We start from the raw sequence: 20540 nt of genomic DNA on the forward strand, positions 1-20540 counted from the left end.
AGATAAAGAAAGAAGAAGTAGCTTTTGATTTATTAGGGGGGAGTTTCTATGAGACTTCCTTATTTCTAGACTAAAAATATGGCTGGTCACAATTTAAAATGATCCGTATGGTGTTGGCGACTTCAATAGGGGAGGGGGTTTTTCATACAAAATGTAAAACTAAAATCTGGAAATTGAATTGATATTTAAAATGATGTGTGAAATAAATTTGCAAATTATTATGAGTAGGTCAGTATCTAACTTAAAAATTATTCATCGGGTTGTGCATACTAAAATCAATAATATTAATATAAGCGTAATTTTTGTGTGATTATCCGTTCTTATCTATCATTTACCTAAATTACAAAATATTACGTACAGTGCAATTTCGAATATACCTACTTCGGGTTCTAGAGTAAGATTCGGTTCTCGCTGGAAGCACACGAGATAATTATATTTACGCTTTGCACACAAGATACAAATGTGACAATTATAACGGAGGTTAATTAGAACATATGCCCTGATAACTAAAGTACACGCGGACGAAGTCGCGGGCAAAAGCTAGTTAACTTATATTAAGAAGAGTTCTATCCGACCACATTTTTAATTTTCATTCAATTTTTATGGATCTCTCTCTTAATGATATTATTGACATGTTTTTTTACAAAAAAATATTCGACAACAGTAGTTTCAGTTTATCTGCATCTGCAGTCCTGATGGTGCTGGATCCTGGCGGTCCCTCTGGCACTTATACTATTTAATACGAGAGCGAGAGGGACCGCACGCGGCACGACACGAACTTCGAGTTTCGTAGTAGCCCTGCTGCTCGATTGTCTGCTATTACATAAAAAAAGTGAAGCATTGAGCAACATTCTAAATAAAATGTTGTAAGTGAACATTTAATTGTAATGTTTGTGTTCAATTTCCTCCCGATCGAAGTGAAAAGCAGTGTATAACTCGCTCGTCCATAGAACTAATTTTACCCTCGACTTAACTATCAACTTTCGCCTGCGACTTGGGCGGATTTAAACGTTTCGGGTAAATTGACGCTTTTTCTACACTTGTTGTACAATCTACTATTTCACCCGCAGTAAGTTAGATGACTCGATTGTTCCATGTATTTTTTAAAATTTCAATAACAGTAATGTGTAGTGGTTCATGGACATGGATTCACGGAAGACACTATTTAGCTTTAAAAAAATCTCTCGTGAATTCTGAATATAACGTCTGCGACGTATGGGGCACGTATTACGAACAGACAAAACATGATGAGGTGCCGAAAGGATTGTGTTTTTACCATAATGGCTGATAAGTAAACCCTAAAAAATTATATATCAGTGATATTTTAAATCAAAAACGTTTATTGTTGTTAACAGATCATGTTGGGAATAAGTAGGCACATAAGTTCCAAATAGAACGCGTTCATGCGTTAGTAGGTTACATTATATGTATGGTATATAGAATTACATATGTGAGTGTAAATATCAGCGCTATGTACTCCGGTGTTCGATTACAATTACTGTTGTATTTTATGTGAGATTGCTCTAAGTTAATCTATACTAATATTATAAAGAGGAAAGCTTTGGATTTTTGGATGTTTGTTACGAATTAACTCGAAAACTACTGGACCGATTTTAAAAAATCTTTAACTATTAGAATGCTAAATTATTCCTAAGTACTACAGGCTATAAGTATTTATTAACTGAAAAAATAGGGTTCCGTACTAAAACTACAATAATGTAACTCAAAGTGTAAAAAAAGTTGCCATAAAACATCTTTCATCGCGTGCGCTATAGACTATTGATTGTAGAACAAAAAAATTTTTACGATATTAAAGAATACATCAAGATCTACAAAAAACTTCATGATACCATATGTCCAACTATTGTATTTATGTCACTATAACTACATTTTTACATTTTAAAAGTTGACAGAAATGACGACTAAAATCAGACCATGTTATCCATAACTTTGTATTGATCCTTATCCAAATAAATAATTTTATATTCAAGACGGTTCTAATACCTGTAGATTACTTTTTGAATTATTCAAATCGGACATTCCATTCAAAGAGATTACGAAATTAAAAATATCAATCTACCCAAAAAATGCATAAATTTACTCTACGTTGACGCGCCCCGGCTTCGTGCGTGTCGGGTGTAGTTTTTGGGAAATTGAGCTGAAAAATGTGTGTGAAGTGCCTTGATTAGAGACCCTTTTAGAGTTCAGTGCCCAAAGGGTAATAAAAACGGGACCCTATTATGTACTAAGAGTCCACTGTCCGTCTGTATGTCTGTCACTAGGCAGTATCTCATGAATCGTGATAGCTAGACAGTTAAAACTTTCACAGATGATGTATTTCTATTGCCGCTATAACAACAAATACTAAAAACAGAACAAAATAAATGTTTAAGGGGGGGCTCCCATACAGCAAACGTGTTTTTTTTTTTGCCGTTTTATACTAATGTCTAATGTTGTATAGGTACGGAACCATTCGTACGAGTCCGACTCGCACTTGGCCGTTTTTTTACTTTGCCCGTGCGAAGCCGGGGCGGGTCGCTAGTTTGTTATATAAACGTTGGCCGTAAATAAATATCTGTTGCCTGCAACTTCGTCTGCGAAGATTTTTTTTCGTTTTAGCATGAAAATTTAATACTAGTACTCGTAGGTACATATTCTTAGCAATAGAACTTATATCTTTTGAAAAAGTAATAAATAGTGTCATTTTCTCTGTAACATTCAAATTTAACTTACAAAAAATAAATTCAACTTTATCTATGAGACATTAAGTTTTGAATTTCGATGTCATATTTTGTTATATGGTGGATCGCAGGAGGATAAACACTCACATAATTTTGTATTTGAGTGCCTAAGCACAACAGCGTATTTTTAGGCACCGAAGACGCGTCTTTAACCTCCTAAGGTCCAATTTCCTAAATTTAGGACATACTTCAAAGCAAATGACAATTTCTACTAATTGACATTAAGTTTCAAATTCTAATAATCGAAATTTGACGTGGGCCTCAGGAGGCCAAGGCTCCGAAAAATTGAAAAAAGCTAATACTAAAGTAGTAGTAGTAGTAGTACTAAAGTGACTGAATCTCGTTTGAAGCGGGTCAGTGGCTGCGCGTTAACTGAACGAACTGGTAGGTAATCTGCGCGTATACTTTTGTTGACTGTATATACTTGCATTGTCACCCAAATTACATTTGCATACCAAATTTCAAGTCAATGCCATTAACCGTTGAAGAGTTCCGTCCTGCGGAGACGATCCTGGCCGGACTACCAGGATGTCATTACCAGATTTACATAAGTATGCCAACATTTCAAGACAATCCGACTACTAGAAGTTGGTCAAATTTAACGTACAAGATTTGACCCGCACATACATTAAGTAGATACATATATTAAAATTAAACATTAATAAACATACATTGCAAGTTAAATAAAAGCTAATTAGTATTGTACAAATGAAAAAAATATCAACATTTATACGCAATTTATATATACGCAATATTTCACGGGAACTTGTTTGGAATTTAATGTTTAATCTAATAAGATAAGACCACTTACTCGGGGTTCTCTCCTAGGTACTGTTTGTTTCACTATATAATAAAGTTCCACTGATTGTATGTACTTACATAAAAAATTTACTGAAAATTGGTGGACAGGTAGACTCTGATAATAGAGGAAACTTTGCTTTCGTATCTGTAAGTTTTGCGATGTATGATTTAGTGAAGGTAATTTTTGACAGCGAAGGTTTCTATTGTTAAGAAAAACTTTGCTAAGGGCGTAACTTTTATCTCACTTGTAGGAACTTCATTGATTTGTTTTCAAAGACTTTATTTTATTTGTCTAGCAGTTATTGTTATCTATGGCTCTGTGTCCGATTAAATGGTTAATTAGCATACACTGAAAAAATAATCTTACCTCAATCTGTTTACGTGGAGATTGGGTAATTTTGCAAAAGACAAAGTTAAGATGACGTTAAAGCGCTAAGGTAATCGTCGTCACGCGTTTTTGTAGGTTTTTTAAGTAAGTAAATTATGAACTAACAAGCTGTATAGCAACTTGGGAGCACTAATAGCTCTATAACAGACTCAACATATACCTACTTAAATAAGTACAGAATATCTAGTTAGTGTCTATAAACACTAACAGCGCCTTAATATAACAAACATTAAAAACCGGAGTTGCGTAGGTACGATTAGATAAGAGACAAATTGGGTCAGAGAGAAAAAAAAGGACAGACGCAAAAAGGACTTTTAGCGAGCTGAGTTAAAACCAGCGTTGCGTTAAATTTGACACTCGGATAGCAGCGGCGGTAAGTTGCGTACTTGCGTAACACGATAATGGGAGTTTCGGGACACGGTCCCATGACTTAACAAAACTCTCGAATGGAAGCTGAAAGGGGTCTTCGACGATTCCCTAGGATTAACATATAACCTCGATATTATCACTTAATGCATGCTTAGTATTTTAGTAAATGATCAGAAACGAATATTAAAATGAACCAAATGTACCAATCAATGTGATAGAATAATATTTATTAATTTAAGTCTGTTTTGTTATTTTAGTAGAGTACGAAATAAAACAGTAAAAGATATGTACATGTAGTTAAAAAAAACGAAAATTGTATGTAAATTTTTCGGTCCGTTGTCATTTTGTCAAGTAGGTAGTTACCCGTACTTTAAGCCAAAAATTTAACAGATAAAGAAAGTAGCGCACTCGTTTAATTTTCGTTAATGCCTTCTCTATCGAATAATTAACAATTGCCAGTGTATTTTGACACAGGTATTCAAAAATCTAACTGCCATTACATCGTTATCGCGGGAGCAAAAACAAATCAGTTAAAGAATAGATACAACAGAATGTCTATTTAGTAAAACGGATATATTCTGCCTACAAATTCTAAGCATCTAAGAAGTTAAAATTGCGAGTTGAAATGTCGTTCCACGGAAGATTTTGTTTGACGGAAACTAACGTTGCACTTTTAGAGCACTATAATTTTGTATCGCGAACCTGTAATTCGGGTTAATACTTTATCCACAACTCCACAAAATCATCGCACGTTATTTTCCTTCGCGGCATTTTTAAAAGCACACGGTAATTATGTTGTGAACACAATTATTATTACGAAAAATTAATAAATGACAATGTCAAATAGGAAAAGTGACTGAAGAGTTTGCGTTGCGATTGCGAGCCAAGTATGGAGGTCTGATGTTAGAAATAAAGTTAATAAATTTTGAACTCGTAGGCATAAAATGTTGCTCGATTTAAGTGTCACTTTTGTTATTGCTTAGGTATTTGTCATAATCTTTCAGTACTGTCAAATCGTTTTTGCTCCCGCGATAACGATGAATGTCTGGATCTGTAAATACAACATTGTTCTTTGACAATATGGAAAAAATCATCTACCATATTTTGTAACGGCATGGATTTTTTGGCACACGGTACATGATAAAATGTACCTTATGCGGTACCGTTTCTGTACTTTTATCGTAAATGGTTACTCTGAGTTTCCAGCGACCTGTCAGCGCTGTGCGCATGGGCGTGGTTCTACATAAGGGAAGACAAACGAACGTCGATATTTCGTTCACTATCTCCGAGTTAATAAATGAAATGGTGGGACTCCTAAGCGGAAAAAATACATAAGTACACGTGAGCCCAGTTTTCCTTCACTGTAAAGCTCGTGCTAAATTTGAAATGCAGTTTTTCGCACCTGATGTTCGAAATACTCAGAGGTGCGAGCCCGCGTTTGAACACCCACGACCCTCTGCTTGACAGGCCATGGGTCAAACCACTAGGCCACCACGGCTTTTTTTCTGCCAATATAAAGAAACCCTCCAATATAAAATAAAGAAAAAGCGCGAATAAAAATTTACATAGAAATAGAAAGTTATCATTTAACAGTTTTTAAATTTGTAGGTGTTTGGTAGGTTGCCTCAGTGCACAATTCCGACTTGCAATGAGCCGGTTTTTTTTGTGAGATAACAGATCATGTGCATTTGAATCCAGCTGAACCAATCCCAAGAGCAAACAGAGTTCACGAAATTAACACGACGTAATCAAAGTGCTGGTTTGACGTAATCCCTCGACTGTCTAGTCTAAACATTCTCCCAGGGGAACGTATTACGTTGGTGGTGAAAGCTTAACGCGCTCGAGATGGGAATCCTTAAATTATTAATAAAGTCTCGCTGAGGATTAACCTGAGAATTATATAAATAACTACTTTTCTTATACTGGAAAATGATATCGACATACAGATTCTTACGACATTATTCCCCAATGGGGGAGGCAGATATTAAATAATATGCCATAAAAGGTATTTGTGAACGGAAAGCGGATATAAGTTCTATAGAGAACAGTTAAATATTATAATTAATCATTTTTGTGCTTTTTCTTTTCGAAGCAGAAATAGAATTTAGGAAAAAGCCAATGCTATGGTCACATTTCGGCACTGGCAAATAGCGTGCCTATTGCCTTAAGTTCATTAATTGCTTACCAGTAAGTAGTTTTCCTGTGCTAAAATGCACGGTCTAAAATTCGCCTGGCTTCTTAGTTAAGTACACGTGAAATTTAGTATGAACTATCCAAACACTTCCCTATTAATATTCAAGAGCGAAATGAAAAATACGAAACCTAATAACTTTAAATAGAATTTCAGACCAATATTTTTATCGTTCAGTAAGCTTACCTTAAAAGAATGACGAACGCTTCAATCAGACTCAGGAGACAATTGACCTGGAGACAAATGACAATCGTTAAGTGTTTTCGGCGGAGCATTTTTATTGAAGACCTTTTTAGGTGAACGTCGAAATGATAATATTTCGTGGAAATATCTCGATAGAATAAACATATATAGTAATAGACCAGACAATAACGGTGATGGATAAGAGATAGAGGACACGCTACTAAACTAAGGAAAACCTATTCTATTCTATTCTATATACTTACACGTTACATTGTAACAAAATATAGGTTAACGCGCCACATGTAAGTAAACTGAAATACCTATTTTGAATCCAAGTGGACTAGTAATTACTAATTACCTAAGTTTACAACCATCACAGGTAGGACGAGCACTCCCTCTGATTGCTATCTAACAATATGGCATGAAATTGCTTTGCCATAACAGGTCATTACGTTGGTGCGTTGTTTTTGCCATTAATTAGTACCTACACTTTCGTCTGATTTACGTCATAACCATGAAATATAAGTAAAATCGTAATGACATTGGTAGTGTCATAGTCATAAAGTATGGATGGCCACAGTGGGTAAAAATTATACTCGAACAGCCCTAAGAAGCTCTCATTCCATTGTAAGCAAATTGATCTCTTTCATTTCTGGAGATAAGTAGATATTTAAATGCAAAGCCGATCCTAATCCCATGCTTCATAATTCTAAAGGAATTGTTTTTAGACACCGAAGTATGTACTTAACATTTACTTTGTTGAACGTTTATTGTTCGGCTTTATTCGGAAAATGTAGCGTTTTGTGATTGATTGGCTTTCAAATTGTTAAATCAATCTCAATGAGCTGAACTTGTTTACTTCTAAATGTTTTTGTTATGAATAATATTCGATTGGCAGGTACAATTTGTCTTAATAAACTATTAATAACAAAAAATGAGCAAAAGGTCATCAACAAAAATTTGTGTCAAATAAAATAACAACCTATTTAAAAAAGATTCATGTGTAGGTATAAGACAGAAAGTAGTAGTTATAAAATATTACAGGAAACTCATGTACCTATAATGTTAGTTTAACCCAGTTTCCCCTGTCACTCAGATCTTATTGTTTCCTCAAAGACATAGATTCTCCAAATTGGAAATGTTTCAACGGTTACATTTCTCTTATATCTGTCGGTGTCCCTAAGGAATGCTTTGTCATTAATTTCAGTAGCTTTGGTCTGTGGTGTTACTTTTGGTAACTGTGGTTTGCCTAGTACCTATTTGAATTATTCCAGTAATATTCAGTTAGTTCCGGTATTTCAAAATATATTCACCTAATAATTATAATGTTATGGATAAAGTCACGTTTGATGTATTTACGGGCTCACTAAAAACAGCTATAGCCTAACTTCGGCATTCACGTTTGACCCCATCACACCCTATTCTCGTTCATCTCTATAAAGCTTTATTAGATCAGTATAGGAAATGGAACGGCGACATTCATGGCAACTAATAAGAGCCATTTGTAAAAGGTCGACGGTGTGACGATGTTGTGTCATGATAATACCTATTTGAAGGGGTAATTGGTCACTTTTTCATAGTTCGATATATTCCTAAATATGCAGACTACATTAAATTATAACGTAACTTACCATGGTAACGTTTTTTTAAATACATTAGCGCAAGGTATTGTAAATAATACAGTCCCAAATTTTGACTTTTAATTCACCTGAGTGGGTCTTTTTTAGGAAAAGGAAAAAGCTCGGATCGGATTTCTAAAGCACTACTTAAAGAAGCCATTGCACAAAGGGCTCTCACAAAAATGTTTTTTCTTCACTTTCTAGTACGAAGTAGAGTGTCTGCGAGGTGCGATGTTAAAGCGTCCGCTAGAGGAGTTATTATTATAAATGATGCAGGGGGGTCGAGGCAAAGCAAGCCAGTAGACGTTTTACTTTATCCCTAGTGGATGGAAATGGAGGGACGCATCGGGATTGTCTGCGAGCCTCCCTTCGAATAATCTAACATATTACTCTGAGATTCGCTGAATATTTGATAGAAGGTGCGTGACTTGAATAGAACCGAAAGTTTTAATAAACTTTTCAATAAGATTAGTTTGGCTTTGTTACATTACGTCGACGACTACGATGTAGGTAAAGCGGGCCACTTTCTTGGAATACTTTTTTGGGTCAAATGATGGCTCGAATTATAAGGTAAGATAAACGGTGTGCTTAGTTTACCCTCCATTAGGGTTGAGAGGTCCGGATTCATAATTTCGCGTTCCTCATTAAGCGGGGAGCTGCGCAGTACAAAATTAGATATTATTAAGAAGTTCCGGCGCCAAGGATACAACCCGAATTACACAACTCGGCACTATACGAGTGGTAAGAGATGTTTCTTAATTCTCGGAACAGCTATTTTATTCAAATGTTAAAGATAACAAAGGCGGAGGGTTAGCATGTAAGGAATAAGGATAAGAGCAAGTTTTTTATAACAGGATCCTAAGCATTTCGAGGATTTTTTTTCGTGTTTTTCACCGTTACAAGCTTATCTGCAACATAGTTTGAATGCCGTAACGATGAGATCGCCGTATCACGCCTATCAGTTTTAATGTAGGCCACACGCAAATGTTTGTACACGCGATAGTTTATGTACAACTTTTTATCTTTGATTACTTTCATTCAAAATCTGTAATCGAGTCAAGGATTCAATTTCAGGGCATACTGAATTACAAGGTCATAACTCTTAGCTCTAAATCTTTATTTGGAATACATATCAGTCATCAGTGTTTTTTTTTTGTTTTCTTAGTTTAGTTACGGCCACCATTGACAAAGGGTACAACTGAAAACCAGCGCTGGAAATCAAAACTAGCGAATGCTGAGCCTGCACCTACCGTCAGAGGTGTAAATCTATTTTCTGCCTAATTCTACGAGTTTTGTTTGTGTGTTTACTTATACTGTGAAAGTTCATTTATTGTAAGAAGAGATACACTTATAAATATTATTCGTCGTATTTATGTAGGTATGTGTCTTGTTCTTTTGAACATTCATAAATCAATGGCATTTTGTAAATGTGTCACTTTTGTAAAGTTAAATAAGTTTTTACTAGAAAAGAATTCGTTTATCGCTATTGCGCGAAACTCTTTACTTTTTCGAGATAAATGTATGTTTTGTGTACTAACACAACACATGAATTGTCATGTCATAAACTATCAGTGTGCTAAATTTTATCCAAATCCTTCATCTGTTTACAAAGACAGAGACACACAAACTTTCGCATTTATAATACTGCGGTACGATAAATAAATAATACATTGCGTTTGTTGTTCCGTCAGCCAAATAATATATATTTTTAAACAACGTCCTATCAAATAAAATGTCGAACTTTCAAGTTGACAGACCAGTCTTATCGACATTGTTGTTTTAGGGTATACAAACGATACTATATAAGCTTTAGGGAATATACCACATATTTGGTTGATGGTACATACATCAGTCACGAATACCGCTTGCATGCCGATCGAGTAATCAAAAGTTTTCCTAGTTTAATCTAGCGAGACTCGTTACCGACCTAGCTGGGAGTCTAGCAAGTACCACCAAGTTTTACCGGTCGCTGTGAAAGGAAATGGATTTCTATTATTAACATATACAAGTTAAACCTACGAACAGGTTTTTTAATCTTATCATGATTGAGCACCAGCCAGTATCATTCCTTGGGTTAATTAATAAGAAGAGTTTATTTTAGAAACAAAGTAGAGATCGGGACTTTTCTAGCTCGAGTTGGACGGACGCAATATACTGTCTGTTTATTCAGTATTTCTCTCGATTATTATAAATAATAGCAATTGTAAGGTAATGCGAAACTCTTGACGCGTGAGTCCTACTAGCACTTGGTTTCATTTTATTTAATCGACACTACGGGCCTTAAAATATACCAAATTTGGTAAACACCGTTCTCAGAAACCACAATTAATACTTAATGATCAATACAATAAGAGGTTATTTCGTATACAGAGTGTTGCCACATATTTTGACAAGGTTAGAGTTTGTGAAGTTAGGCCTTGTAGTTAGGATGTGTAGAGTTAGAAGCTTGGCTCTACATGAGATCTTGGCAACATTTTACATGAAAATGTTTTTTTGTGGGATTAATAATTACATAATTGGTAAGCAAGTACATAATATTAGTTAAGTACTTATACTTTAAAGTTGATCACCATGGCAGTGACGCGATAAGTCAACAAGGAAGTCGAACAACAGTACCTACGCTCAAACAGAATCGTGACATTCAGTGTCGGGTGTTATCAACCTCGTATGTGTATCGGCGCATGAGTCACCTAACGCCGGCGCCAGCGCCGCCCGCGCAAAACGCAATGTTTGGGTTTACTTAATTTTATTTCTGGCTATCGCAAAAGTGATGCATCATATTATCATAAATAGATGATTATTTTGGTAAGTACCTAATGAGAAAAAAATAGCATGTACTACATTGTACAGTCGCGAATAGCCACTTGTCACTGGTTCATAAATTTGGCCGTTTAATGCTATTCTGGTTTATTAATGTAAATTTTACTACGTGTTTGTAATGTATAACTCGGTAAATTTTGAACAGTGGCGAGTAGCTCAGCAATCCCGGTACGCTATGATACGTACAATGCCTAGGTAGGTATATGTGGGTTTAGAAGTGTTTGTTAAATCGCTCTCGCATACTCCCTAGCAAAATCTTCATCTTCATCTTCACACACACCATTGAATTTTTCCGCAGGTTTGTGAAGATTTTCTTACGATGTTTACCTTGGTCCGTAATGTGCATGACAATTTTTTTAAGTAATTTCGCACGTTAATCCCGGAAAAGTCGACTTTTGAATTGAATCCATGACCCTGTACTTTGAGAGGCCATAGGACAAGTCAAACCACTAGGCTACTACGCCTTCCCAAGTAGAATGAGAAACACAATTTCCGTGGAGTAACAAAAAAAAATTTTTTTTCGAACAAACGTGCTATGCGTTTAATATTTTCTAAGTACCAACACTTTGGAGGCATCAAATACGCCCCCCCCCCCTACTTTATGAGAGGCGCAGTAATAAATTTCTGGGAGTACTCGTGTACTTACAAAATTAACATTCCACCTTCGGGTACAAACTTTACTCGAGAATTTTTCAAGAAAGACCTTAATTAATGGGAAAAGCGTGTCTTCGCTAGGTTAAAGCTAAGCTGACTTGCAGGGATTGCGATAAGTGAGGTACAAAATGAATCTACAGGAAGGAAAAAACACAAATAAAATAAAATCTTTGACATATTTTGAAGAATGAACACATGTGGACCACATGCATTACACGTCTCAACTCGCAACATAAAAATATTAAAAAGTTTCTTAACTTAGATTAATCACATGTTTCGGTCTGGAAATAAATAATTATCACGGCTTACATCAGGCGTGTACAGTCGAGTTCATCAACTTGTGAGCAAAAATTTATGAACTCGACTGTACATGATGTTAATAAAGTAGTCAATACGTGACAGCGGTAAAATTAACTATGAATTAATAAGTAGCACGAAACAATTAACACCAATTGATCCAGTTCAAAAAAGCGAAGCTTGTTATGGTTACTATATAGGCATCGCATAAAAATACTTAAATAGATAGATACCTGCTTCTAATACATATATCAAGCACCCAAGGTTCGAAGACATTTATGATATTAACATTCGTATTTTTCATACATTAGGTAGGTATATCTTCTCAGACCGGGGATCGAACTCGGGAACTCAAACTTTGTTAGTCAGGTAAATAAGTCAGGTTCTCTAACCACTAGGTTATCCGGTCGCCAAAATACCAAAATATCAATGTAGAGTTGATAAACTGTCTGTATTTCTAATCTAACTCAAATATAAATTTAGCTTGACCCACAGGAAATGACAGCGTGATTTTTTGAGACAAAAGCTATTTTAGTTTTTTCGGACTTAAGTGTGTTCAACACAGTCATCGCGACTGGATTTTAGAAGAAAGGTGACAGACGTAAAAATAAAACGATTTATAAGTAACTGAATAGATCCGGTTGAAACACGGCGAATCTGAAGCGTTGTTCCGGCCCTTTAAGACTTTAGTAGCTCAAACAACCATATATATTTAGACCGCAGCTGTGACAAATTACGTGTGCTGTGTCAATTTTCTATACAGCAACGAAATGCGAAATACAATAGTTCGGTCAGAAACCCAGATTTGTCGCGAAGTCATTACTTGGCCACTTATAATATGCCGCGGTAACCCCTCTTGGTGTCAACGTCCTGTCCACGTGGACAATATCTGACACACAGTCTATATTTGTCATTTGGCAACAAAACAATGTAGAATTCACGTAATGCAACAAATGAAACTGACCTAGATAAAGTGAGGTATAGCTTAGCTTTATTTTTTAAAATCATCTAAACCTATTCAATATTTTACTACGAACGCAAGCGGTTAAATTAGTTTTAAGAAAACACATTAAAAGTCATAACGTATCTTGTTTTTTTATTTCGAATTTTGATGCTGAAGATAAAACTGTTTAATATTCATTAGAAGATAAATGAAATAAACACCACGCGACGACCATCCGATTTTCGATTAAAGCCAAATAAAATAAACAAACAGTAGCCATAAGAAACATCTTTAATACACATGATCGTACTTTTTCCGAAATAATAGGCAAGTAAAATAAGAGCCTTGAGATACCGGTGGATTTTTTATCCGCTATCTAATAAATAAGGAAGGAAAGTCAAGAAAGATTAGATATTCACATAGAATCTCCATTTCGAATTATTTCCCTGCATTAGAAGATAAGGGAGAAACAATCGCAAGAATACGAGCCCGTTTGAAGGGCAATATCTCTGTGATAAATTAAAGCGAGAGCGGTGGTAGGTTGTTTTTAGTCCAACAATCGATAAAGATGACATTCATGAGTGTCCCGGCAACCGTGTTTACATAGAATATAACAATAACAATTACGTGGGATGCGTAATAGAGCCGTTGCGGCCAATCCCGTGGCCGGCCCACTCGTTTACATTGTCATCCTGGTCATTGTGGCCAATTAAATGCTGTCCATAAACGAATGTGCTCCGCCGATCCATTCTGAATTAAGGCCACCGCAGATGATGTTGCATCAAACGTGGCCGGCGCAATTGGACCAGGAATGGATGCTTTATGGATACGGGTCAAGTATTGAAGACTGAGTGCGCTGTTTGTTAGCACCTTGTTGCTATGTACAACAAACGGATTCTGTTTTGAAATTGACTTTTGTTTTCAATTTACAAGTTACAAGGCCTACACAAACCAGGATTCCTATTTATATCTTATCTTATACCTTTAAACTTTAAACTTTTGTATACCTATTTATGTATTTCGGGAATCTCGGAAACGGTTCTAACGATTTTACGCGTATTTTAGAGTTTTAGCAGCTCGGTCGACCATGTACTATATACATTATATTTCGAAATAGTGTCTGAAAGGCATTGTCGTGTTCATAGTTATGTTGATTTTTACATGTTTTAATGTAACTTTACCTCATATTACATTTGTTGGTTTGTTTATTTGCTTCAAATCTTGCAAACGTTCATTTTGGCCACTTCTAGTGGTCGATTTGACCTGAAATTAGGTATACATTATATAGGTTGGATGAAAATGCATAGTCAGGCTTTCATTAAAAATAAAAATGTATAATAAAGACTTATAAAACAAATATAATGTTCTATGCCATCTCTTCTAGGTAATATTAGTACAATATTTTCTTTATTTAAGCAAAATAAACCAAGCTCCTTTTGTCACTAAATGCTTCACAAAACTAAGTGTTCTGTTTCCAACTGGTGCACATAATTATTCAAATCGTAACAAATTAATAGGTATGCCACAGTGCAATGAACTCCATTAAGGCAAGTGTTGAGCCAATAGCCGACGCTCGCGATGATCTGTCATGGCTAAAAGTGAACAGAATTGGATGCTGGCAAACGTACGCGTTCCAATTAGTTCCTACAGTGGAAACTGACTATGCACTGACAGATTGAATCTCAAGACAATCAAATTATGAGACAAACAGTCAGCCTGGTGTGTCACGAAACAAAGTGATCTTTACGACTGTAGGTATGTGGAACTATAATATGATTTTGAGGTGACAGTTGCTTTGACGTATGTCCTAAATTTAAGACATGGGAGCTTACGAGATAGGATCACTTCGTTGTTCGTACGGGCATGCGCGCGCGTGTGCATCTGTCACCACTATTTTCCCAGGAACGAGAAAAGGTATTAAGTTCAAATTAATACAAAATACTTCTTAGGGCCTCTTATAACGTCTTCCAATTATAAGAAAAATCAAGTCTTTCGTTCAAGTGATCAAAAGGAAGTGTTTTAAATTGGATAATTTTGAATCAAACATCGTATCGTTTTCCGTGGTCATAGAACTGTGAAATTTAACAATAAACAAGGTCTCACAACTCAATTGTACATAAAAGCGTGAGCTTGAGAAACAAAAGCATTTATTACGAAAATGTTCCTCAGTGGTCCTGGTCAGTATCAGTACCCCATAACTCCAAAGATGCGAATAATATTATAATAATATTGTCCCTAAAGAAATCATTCCAAGACCGGTGAATGTCCCGAGTGCCCACTGCCCAGTGACCACTTCACCCACGCTCTTAAGATATCGGCCCAACTGGTTGTAACATACTTAAGGTACCATTACTTAATACCCGTTCCTTAATAGGTAGAATACGTAGGAAGCAGGTAGATCCATAGCGTGTTTCAAGTACGTACAAGTGAATGTTAGTTGAGCTACAGTGATACTGTAAGTTACTTCCAGCTGAGCCTTATCCTGTAAGCCGGGTATTTCATTTTAACTACTGAAACTCCGCTGTCCGTCTGTCACAGGGCTCTATGTCTTGAGCCGCAATAGTTAGACACTTGATAGTTTTACAGAATAGGTATGTATTACTGTGGCCGCTATAGCAACAAATAGGTACTAAAAACAGAATACTTAATATAAATTTATATTTAAGAGGGGCTCCCATACAAAAAACGTGATGTATTTGCCGTTATTTACTTGATATTAATAACGGCAACAGGTAGACATTTAAAATATTCACAGAATATTTAGTTGTATAATCAGTTCAAAACAAAATTAAATAAAAAAATAATAATAAGGGATGCTCACATACAACAAACACACTAGTTCCTGGAGAAATTGAATTCCTTTGACCTGAATGTTCCCTTAAAGTTAACGGAAATCAACCAACCAGAAACGTACAGAATGGCCACGCTCCGCCCCGCACCGGTTCGAGTTACCTCACCCCTCAAGCGCAGATTGCAGGAAAACCGCAGGAAATCATCAGTCAGGTGCGCACCGCGATGTATGTCGGCCGCACGGGTCTCTCAATAATCTTGCGAAATGGTAACGGTACCCTACCTACTTCCTTTTATAAATAAATAATGATTTCTGAAATTATCGCGATTAAAACATGAAATAACTACCTACCGAATAATTCGTTTAGGTTTGTAGTCGTAAATATATCTATTGTAATTAAAATAATAATGCTTAAATACATATTTTAAGTAGGTTTAAATAAATAGGTAAGATTAACGATTACATTTATTTGCACATATCTAAGCCATACCTACATATTATAAACCTTACCTGAATACTTACTTACCTGAATTTTTCTATTTTCGTAATGTCTCTTCTCTGTACTGCTTTTGGTGATCAATAAAGAATATTTGTATTGTATTTGTATTGTATTGTACCTTTAAATGTACTTATAGTACTAGGTTTGTGCGATAGTCAGCCCTGTGTATCTTACGCACACATTGACGCGTGTACAGACGTCGTCGTGCGTATGTAGATTCAAGAACGCGTATTATGTACGTCGTGGCCGCCGTGTGGTATGGCTTAGATATGTGCAAATAAATGTAATCGTTAATCTTACCTATTTATTTAAACCTACTTAAAATATGTATTTAAGCATTATTATTTTAATTACAATAGATATATTTACGACTACAAACCTAAACGAATTATTCGGTAGGTAGTTATTTCATGTATTAATCGCGATAATTTCAGAAATCATTATTTATTTATAAAATGAAGTAGGTAGGGTACCGTTACCATTTCGCAAATTATTGCTCCCGAACTTAGTGCCGTCCGGCCGACATAACATCGCGGTGCTTGCGCACCTGACTGCTTTCCTGCGGTTTTCCTGCAATCTGCGCTTGAGGGGTAGGGTAACTCGAACCGGTGCGGGGCGGAGCGTGGCCATTCTGTACGTTAAATTCTTAAGTATGATTATGATATGAAAAAGTAATGCAATGGTGGACAGAGCAGCATATCAAAAGAACATGGGTTTCCAATTTTTTAATGCTTTCTTAAAATACATATTAGATAACAGATATATACAAGTTGTATTCAAATTATTATGGAATATTTTAATGTTCAATGTTTGTGAAAGGCCTGATTAACATAAAAAAAACTCCACGAAAAACCTTATTCATCAGGGAAAATAATCCAATGACCTGCTAAAATATTCTAGCATTATTTGATTGAATATACACTGAAGTATAGAGTAACGATTATTTAATGTACTCATTTAAGAAAGCCTCAACTCTCTGACTTTGTTTGTCAGCCTAGTCTATTGTTTCTGTTTGCTAATTTGTTTCGGAACTCATAACAAAAGATTAGTTTTCTTTTTCTTTCTCATTTGTTATTTTCAGGAACATGAAGAAAAGCAACAGGACTCAAGCTAAATTAATTAACATTCTAGTTTTACAGTACAACCTCGACAATACATTAACCAACTTGGTGATAATTTTGATGGATCTGATAAAATAGTCCAACTTAATTTATAAAAAAAAAATACTTTTAATGTCCATTTTTTCACCATTTGTTTCTTGAGAGGAGGCAGGCCTAAGCAGTGATACTGAAACAGTGTAAAAAATAAAATGGAGAAAACTATTTAACACAAAATTCCAAAACTTTGTTTTTATCTAGAAAATAATGACTGTAAAATAAATTTAAATAGATACAAATAGTGTATTTCCAAAAATATTAAAGACGCAGAATACATGTGCTGACCCCCACACTAGGCATGGCCTGTCTTGTGGGGTAAAAAAATATGGTTTACAAGAAACAATGGTTAGCTGCAAACTATGTTTATGATATGATGATGATCAGATGATGTCATATACTAGGAATGTGTTATAACTGTCAGTTTTAGTGTTCAGTTAATTTCATGAGATTACTTATTAATCTCATAACATGAGTCTAGAAACCAATTATGTGTAATAACTACCAAATGCACCTACTACTATGAAGAATGTGGAGTACAATTTTTTTGAATTAAATTAGAACTTTAAGGGGCTGTTTCACCATCTATTGATTAGTGTTAACTGACGGTTAAATGTGATGCCATCTCCGTCTTTTCAAACAAAACAAATAGAGACGGCATCACATTTAACCGTCAATTGAACACTATTCAATGGATGGTTAATCAGCCCCGAAATGTATTGAAATAATTCCCAAAATCACACAACTGAGAAATTCTTAGGTCCTTCTGTAAAACTAGGCATGTTACAAGTGCTACAATTCTACAAAATTGTAACATTTTACTAGGAGAAACTTAACAATTAAGTTAAGCTAAACAGGAAGTAGCCAAGATTCATCAATTAACTGACATTTATCTGAAATTTATCCTTTCATTTGCCTTGTTTGGCCAAGTCCGGCCCGCAAGCCCCTCTAATCCGGCCCGCAAAAAGAAAACGGGAGAGGCCATGAGTCTCGATTCATGTTCTGACAACATTTGTTTTTGGAATGTGCTCGGAACTCAGACTTGAGGAGAAGGGTACTTGGGGGTATGGGCCCCATGCACAATGGCCAGGTCAATTGTTGGCTCTCAGAGTCAACATCTGACAAAGCCATTTGCATTTACCAATTTTTTAATATGTCCCTTGCGTAGGAAAAATGAGCGAGCACCCAAGAGGCTGAAATGATCATCTGTTCAGTCTCAAAAAAAAAAGACAAAAAAAAAGGTTCTGACAAGATAGGAACCTAGCTTGCGGTGCTTTGCACATTGGAGGCTCGAGGATCTGATTTTATAAAGCTACAAGTAACTAGTAATTAGTTTGATGAACATAATCAAAACCAAGTGCATTCCTTATGCATTACTGGTATCTAGGTACGCCCTGAAGATAAAGTCTGCTTAACTAATGTAAAGCCTTGGCCCGCACGAATTTACATTAAGTGCAGTGTGGCCCTTGAGTCAAAAAGTTTGAAGACCCCTGCCTTAAAGTGATAGGAAAAAACAGCATCTAGTAAGCAAAAGCCCACAAGCCACTCTTACCCCCAGTCGCTGTTCCCGTCTTTATCCTTAAATTAACTTCAAAACGTATTGAAACATTTGCATTGACCTAACTACGGAAAGGTTATCTTAAAATGATTCTCTTGTGATAACACTATTTTTAGACTCATTCTTAACAAAGTTTAAAGATCAAGTTTACCTAATTACAATAAATGTTAAGAGCAGAACAGATATACCTACTTTACTACAATTTATTATTCAACTTATTTACATACTTTAGATCTTTGAAAAAAAAATTGATACAAACTATTCATAGTAAAAGGTAAGGGGTAAGTAGTATATTGTTATCTAAAAAAAAATGTACAATGGCTACCTTACATATGTTACGTTATTTGTTACCAATCCAAGGTTTTTATTTACAATAAATAAATAAAAATATAATTTAAAATGTACGGAACTTTAGACGTAAGATTTATTAAACAAGGTAAAAAAACTTATTAAGCTTCGTCAAAGATTGTTTATAAGTTTATTACTTATTGGCGATACTAAGAATTTAAAAGAAAGTATTTATTTATTACAACTGTCCATTTCTCAAACAAACCGCTATCGGTCTCATGATAAGGGGACTGACCTCACCCATAAATACTAACAAAATAAATAACAAGAAAATGTATACAGTACTAAATAAAATCAAGGTTATTGAAGCAACTTAGGCATTCCATACGTACTGAAAGAAAGCATAGTTTTTGTGTATTAGAAAATAATAATTATCGCTTACTTACACAATTTCACATGACCGAACACCGCAATTCTCGAAATAATGACAGCACAGTGGCAATGTCTTTATACACGTCTGTTTTTTATCTTATTTGTCTTTATAAATAAAGAGCGTTTTCATTAATAATTAAAACACAACACAAATCACACTATAAAATATCACAATATCCCTGACCGATCCTGACGCTCCCGTTCCGACTGACAAGACAACCCGCACACGCGTCACGCTCCTTCCTCGCTCGCTCCGCTCTCCGCTCGCTCACCGCTCCTTCCTATCCGCCGAACATCTCTAGCTACATATTATTAATCTGTGCTATTCTCGCCTAAAAAAAGTTCGTTCGAAAACTTCGAGACGCTGTCTTACCGTTGTGTGTCTGTGGTTCGCAGGATTTAAATAAATAATTAAAAATATTTAGATGGTGCAAAAAATATTATCATTATGATTAAATAACTGTTATTTGGTTATCCATTCAAAATAAAGAAACACCTGCTGTCTGTGATATTTGTGCAGGCAACATTATATAAATTATACAGAAAAGCAGTACAGTGACATCTATTATCGAATAGAAACTCAATTTAAAGTGCAAGTGAAAGTTTAACACCTATTTTCTATAGATAGCGCTTTTAATATTGTTAATAGAAATGTTAGCTAGATGACGCTGTTCAAGGACTACTAACTGACATCTAACGTCGAGTAGCAACACTATTATTAAATAAAGAAAATGTCAGATTTTCAAAAGGAAAATTACTTTCAACAGATGGCGACACCGCAATGAATAGGGCACTGGAGCAAAAATAGCGTT

The 20540-nt window shown here is 35.4% G+C and overlaps 1 protein-coding gene across 6 annotated transcripts in view; it reads right to left on the bottom strand.

The window, feature by feature from the left end:
* The window catches only part of Dg (Dystroglycan), a 97094-nt gene extending 77068 nt beyond the window's left edge, over positions 1 to 20026 (bottom strand). For 3 of the 6 annotated variants that reach the window (XM_074097620.1, XM_074097623.1, XM_074097617.1), the window contains exons 1-2: positions 19743 to 20026; positions 6677 to 6723 (exon numbers count right to left, since the gene is read on the bottom strand). The gene's annotated coding sequence lies outside the window, so the exon portion shown is untranslated. The remainder of the gene's footprint in view (positions 1 to 6676; positions 6724 to 19742) is intronic. The other 3 variants (XM_074097624.1, XM_074097622.1, XM_074097619.1) reach the window with 2 other exon arrangements.
* Positions 20027 to 20540: the final 514 nt, after the last annotated feature.

This window comes from Choristoneura fumiferana, chromosome 14, assembly GCF_025370935.1.
Source record: "Choristoneura fumiferana chromosome 14, NRCan_CFum_1, whole genome shotgun sequence".
Lineage (NCBI taxonomy): Eukaryota > Metazoa > Arthropoda > Insecta > Lepidoptera > Tortricidae > Choristoneura > Choristoneura fumiferana.